Raw genomic sequence first — 6011 nt, forward strand, 5'->3', positions numbered from 1 at the left:
CAGAATATTTGAACTCTTTTTCAATTGAAAACACAAACAAATATTTAAACAAATTGAAAACACAAAGTTTTATAAATTATTAAGGGTGTTCGCGATTTGGCGGTTCGGTTGCGGCCAAAAGAATCTTAAATCTGCCATTCGTCCGCCAAATTGGCAGATTGGAGAAAATCAATCCGCAACCGTTCGCTCGTCATCACGCATCCGTCCAAAATGCGGCGGATCGGTTCGGTTTGATCGGTTTTGGCGGATCGGTATATTCGCTGCTCACCTCTAATGTTTGTTTAATAAGGGAGTCCTATAGATGGTGAAATTTGCTCAAATGTGAAATTTTCAGTTGTTGTTGGAGTTCAAATACAATGTTAAATTTTATCATTGTACCAACTACATTTGAATTATGTTGTGGGTTTATTTGTTGCTATAATTGCCAATGTTCAAAGCAAAGATGCCTTTAAACCAAATGAAAAGCTGCCCTGTTGGCCCCGGTGGTGGTTGGTCCTTTACCTTTTTCCTGCTCATAATCGGGTACCAAATCTGCAATTTAAGTATTTTTGGGTCTTTTACAGCAAATTGCTCCTCAAATTAATCTATAGCACTTACTTTATTCCATATGCCAAACAAGAATTTCATTGCAATTATGTGTAATCAAGTCCAGTCTAGTGTTGACAACATGAATTTTATGGCATACAGAGACTGTAGAAAGACATGACTGCATTTAGTTCACTAGGTTGTGAAATTAGTGTTTTTTTGTTGGAATCTATCTCATGTTTTTAACAGTAAATAGAAAAAAAATCTTTCAATGGATAAAATTCATAAAAAAATCGATTGCACAATCGAATGAGAAACCAATGGATAAACTATTGTTTAAGCACATATGTTTAAAGTGAAGGATTCAATAGCATTGATAGTGAGATTATTATGTAATGATTTTAAAATATGAAAAATTATAGAGGGCAATGTAGAAGTTTATGTATTTGCAATTTTATTTATTTATTTTTGGTATAATTTTTTTTACGAATATACTAAATTCTTTGTTTATTGGTGATTTTAGGATATTTTAATTGTCATTGTTAAATTATTAAAAATATATATTGATATGAGTGAAATTTTTTGTTTGTGCAAGTTGTAGACAATAATTTTATAGATACAAAATTAATCACATAATCAACCAATGAAATAGTTTTGGTCATATAAGTCAGACAATAGGATCACTACTGAAAAGGTTGTTTTGCACAAATAGTGGCAACTATTTTTTCAATGGAAGATTTTGTATTCATACTATTATGGAGTTTTATTTTGACCGGAGGAGGGGTCCCTGCTGTGGAGTCTCCACAGCCGTGACTGCTGTGGAGAAAAACGTCACCGTTTTAATGTTTTTTTTTTTTTTTTTTTTAAAAAAAACGTGACAATGGCTTAGCACGTGGGCATTTGATTCGGATTAGGATCGGTCATAGGCCACGTTTGTTTCGTTTACATGTTGGATTAAGTGTAGGGTGAAATTGAGTAGAACATTATTAGTAGGAAAAATTAGTCTAGGGTCCCTCTCCTACTTTTCGTAATGGAAAAGATCCACAAAATTATTTTTTGATGTCTAAGGTCCCTAAACATATATCAGAGAAATTTGACTCTTTGCCCACAATTTCTCTCTCTCTCTCTCTTCGACTTCACGTTGTTGATTCTTCATCAGATAAGGCCGAGCCCCAGCAACAATAACATTGCGTCTTCCTCTTCTGCTGCTACGCCTATGGAAATAGCCATCGATGGATCCGACTCCGATGAGTGATAGTCTGAAGTGAAGCACCAAGATGAGATGGAGATGGTATCGGCATGAACCGATGGTAGCCAGAGCTGTCACGATGTTAATGATAACCGAAGCTATGACCGCCGATGGTGTGCAAGATGGCTTGGTCTTTGGTGATGACGACGGCCCCTAGAGTGGCAGCCATGGGCTATGAGCACGATGACATAGTTTCTAGAGTGGATGGTTCTCCATTGTTTGGGGAGATAGCTATTAGCTCAACTTCAGCAATAGATAATAGTCCACAGGCTGGTGACTTTGCAAAGCAGCAGTTCCCAGAAATAATAGAAAATGGTCTGCCACTTGAACCAGATTCAGAAGTTGGTTTTTCATATTCTAGGGAGAGAAATATTTATAGGGATTTTAATGGGGCATGTGGCGAGGAATTCTGTGGATTTTCCTCTGATAATGGTATGGTTGGAAGGGACGATGTTGACCTTAAATCACCATCTGATTTCCAAAATTCTCCAGATCATCCATCAGATCATGAGGTTCATGTGCATCTAGATGATGTGGTAACAGAAACCATTCATTCAGAACCAATGATTGTGGCTACTACCATTGCTGACACTCATTATGATGATAATGAAGATGATGGCAAATCTTTATCCACAAGTTGTGCAAAGTTGCAAGAATAATGGGTTTGTGAAGAAGACTTGACTGTTTTATTAATACAACTAGTATAAGCACTACTATTGGTGTTCATGTATAGTGGAGAATTCACTGGATTTTCACATTCCATCAACACTGCTACAGCTTCAAGACAGGAAAACTCCCATAGCCATGGCCATTCACCTGAACTGAATTTTCTCTTAGTTGAAACCAGAGAAATTCTCTGGTTTTTAAACTGAATTTTCTCTGGGTTGGTCCAGAGAAATTCTTTGGTTTTTAAACTGAATTTTCCCGATTCAAGAATTTCAGTATTATGGAGATCCAGGTAGATTTCAGCAAATCAACACAAATCTCATGGGTAATTCAATCAAAGTAAGTATGCATCAGCTTCTCAAATTTCAGTCCAACAACCCAGAGAAAATTCAGACCAACCAAACCAGAGAAATTCTTTGGACCAACCCAGAGAAAGTCCAGAGAAAATTCAGTTCAGATCAAAGAAAATTCAGTCTAAACCAAAGAATTTCTCTGGGCCATGTAAACAAACCCATGGTGGTAACGCTGCAAATTCAAACAGGTGAAGAAATTATGAAAATATTGAGGAATTTTCTCTGGACCAATTTTCTCTGGATCGATTTTCTCTGGACTAATTTTCTCTGGATCAATTTTCTCTGGACCAATTTTCTCTGGATCAACTTGAGGGACCTTAGACATTATAAAAATATTAAGTGTCTTTTATGCTGTAATGTCTTAATACCAGGGATCTGAAAAAAAATTCCCCTTATTAGTATGGTATTACTCAATTAGATTTGTAAGATAAAAAATATTTATTTATACACTATCAAATTAATAATATTATAAATAGTATTAATATATAAAGCTAATATTTTTTTGTTCTAAAAATAAAAATTTTATTTAAAAATTCACTAATCTTCTGACTTAATTTCTAATTCCAATCCCTCTACAATCTTTTATATCAAACCTTCTTTAAATGAGTCTCACGTACTATTAATAAAAGGGCAATGTTACATCTAATCGTTCAAATTTATACACAGTAGTCATCCGAAAATAAAAACGTAACAATCACGAGTAACTGACAGACAAGAGTTGCATCGGTAATTCAGACAACTTACAAAATGTGGGTGAACTCAAATTTATTCAGCGTATCAAAGATTTTTGAAAGGGTAAATTACATAAATAGTCCTTATAGTTTGAGGCATACGTCATTTTGGTTCTTAATTTTTTAATTGTGACATATTTTGACCTTAAATGTTAAATTTTGTTCCAAATAAGGACAATTGAAGGTACCATTGTTTAATTTTAAGGGTAAAATTGTCAATTTAATAAAATATAAATTAATTTGACAAAAATAAATGTCAAAAAAATATTTTAAATTTTTTAAAAATTATTTTCATCTACCAATGATAAAATTATGTAAAATTGATAAAAATTAATAAATTACATGATTAATTTTTTTAAATTAATTTTACATGATCATCATCCAAACACATAATAAAAATTAATTTGGTAAAAAAAATAAATAAATGTTTAAAATATTTATCAATTTTATATAATTTTATTTTTTGTGAGTAGAAATAATTTTTTAAAATTCAAAAATATTTGTTTGACATTTATTTTTGACAAATTAGTTTATATTTTATCAAATTAACTATTTTATCCTTAAAAAATCTAATCATATCTTCAATTATTCTTATTTAAAATTAAATTAAAAATTTAAAACTAAATATATCACAATTAAAAAATTAAAAATCAAAATAACACAACTCCTAAATTAAATTATAAGGACCACGGATAGTATATAAATAAATATTTTTTATCTTACAAATCTAATTGAATAATACTATACTAATAATGTTCTACTCAATTTCACCCTACACTTAATCCAACATGTAAACGAAACAAACGTGGCCTATGACCGATCCTAATCCGAATCAAATGCCCATGTGCTAAGCCATTGTCACGTTTTTTTTTTTAAAAAAAAAAAAAAAAAAAAAAAACATTAAAACGGTGACGTTTTTCTCCACAGCAGTCACGGCTGTGGAGACTCCACAGCAGGGACCCTCCTCCGTGGATATGAGAGTTCTACACTTCATATTACTTTCCAGAATATTGTTCAGTCAAAATCTAACCTCTTCTTTTTTCCTTTTTGTGGTAGAATTTTTTTTTTTTTTTTTTTTGGATATTACTAGTGTTCATAACACAGTGCATCTACAAGTTTGAAAAAAATTACACTCACTCCCCTTCCAATAACAAATATTAACTGTGTCAAGTTTGATAATTAAATTATTATTTTTACTTTTGTGTTTTAATTTTCTAAAAGAAAATGTATCAAAATCAACTAAATTAATTAAGTAATATCTCAAAAACAACTGCTAGGGATAAACAAATAATTTTATCACTCGTTAACCCTTTTTACTTTAAAATTTGTTTAACGTAATTAGTATAATGAAAAATTAGAATTCTATTAAATCAAATAGTAGTATTGTTATAAAAAATAAATAAATGGCCTTCTAACGAAGTAAGGTAAAATGCTATGCAATTTAAAATTTAATGGAGTAAATGTAATTATATAAAAAGTATATAGTGCATTATTCAAGGGCAATTATTAATTGTGCAAACGCATACCATATGTATTTGTGTAAGTTTTCACAAATATATATAAGTTGTCTCATAAAATTGCATAAGTTTTTACAAATATACATAAAATAATTTATAAAAATCTGAGAAATCACAACTTACGTATATTTATGAGAACTTACGTAATTTTGTAAGTTAATATATATATATATATATATATATATATATATTTGAGAACTTACGTAAATGCATATGATATGTCCTGTGCATATCCAAACCCTTTTTTTTCAAACTTCAAGAGAGATTAGTGTACTTTGCCTAGAAAATTATAAGGTAAATTATACTTTATTTAGACCTTCTAATTTTGACTTGAAGTCTATTTTAGTCCCTTAACTCACTCATATTTCAATTTTCACTAAATTTTAAATGGTGAATGACTTGAAACACAGATTTATAGCTCGAGGACATAGAAGATGATGGATCAAAGTAAAATTTGAGTAAAAAATGTAATTTATCTCAAAAAAGAAAAAAAATATATTGCTAACTTTATTTAAATTTTTGAGTGTGACTTAAGTGTTGTTTGATAAAGTTAAAAGTTGAAAACTGAAAATTAAGTATTGAAAACTGAATGCTGAATTTTTTAAGATGAAAAATTGTTTGATAAAAATTTAAATACTTAACTAAAAATAAATTGTTGGATATGTATAACATTAAATTTAAAATTTATTATTATCAAATTGTATATTTCAATTTTTATATTGTGATGGTGGTGGTGGTGGTAGTGGTGGTGATGGTACTAGTGGTGGAGGTGGCGGCGGCGGCGGCGGTAACGGTGGCGATAGCAACAGTAAGCATGGTGGTGGCGGTAGCAGTGGCAGTAGCGGTAGCGGTGGTAGTGGTGAGGATGGCGGTGGCGGTGGCGGTAGTAGTGGTGGTGGTAGCTCTGGTAGTGGTGGTGGTGATGGTGGTGGTGACGGCAGTAGTTGTGACGGCAAGGTATGGTGGTGTG

The sequence above is a fragment of the Camellia sinensis genome, chromosome 6 (assembly GCF_055761805.1).
Source record: "Camellia sinensis isolate YWXY chromosome 6, ASM5576180v1, whole genome shotgun sequence".
NCBI lineage: Eukaryota > Viridiplantae > Streptophyta > Magnoliopsida > Ericales > Theaceae > Camellia > Camellia sinensis.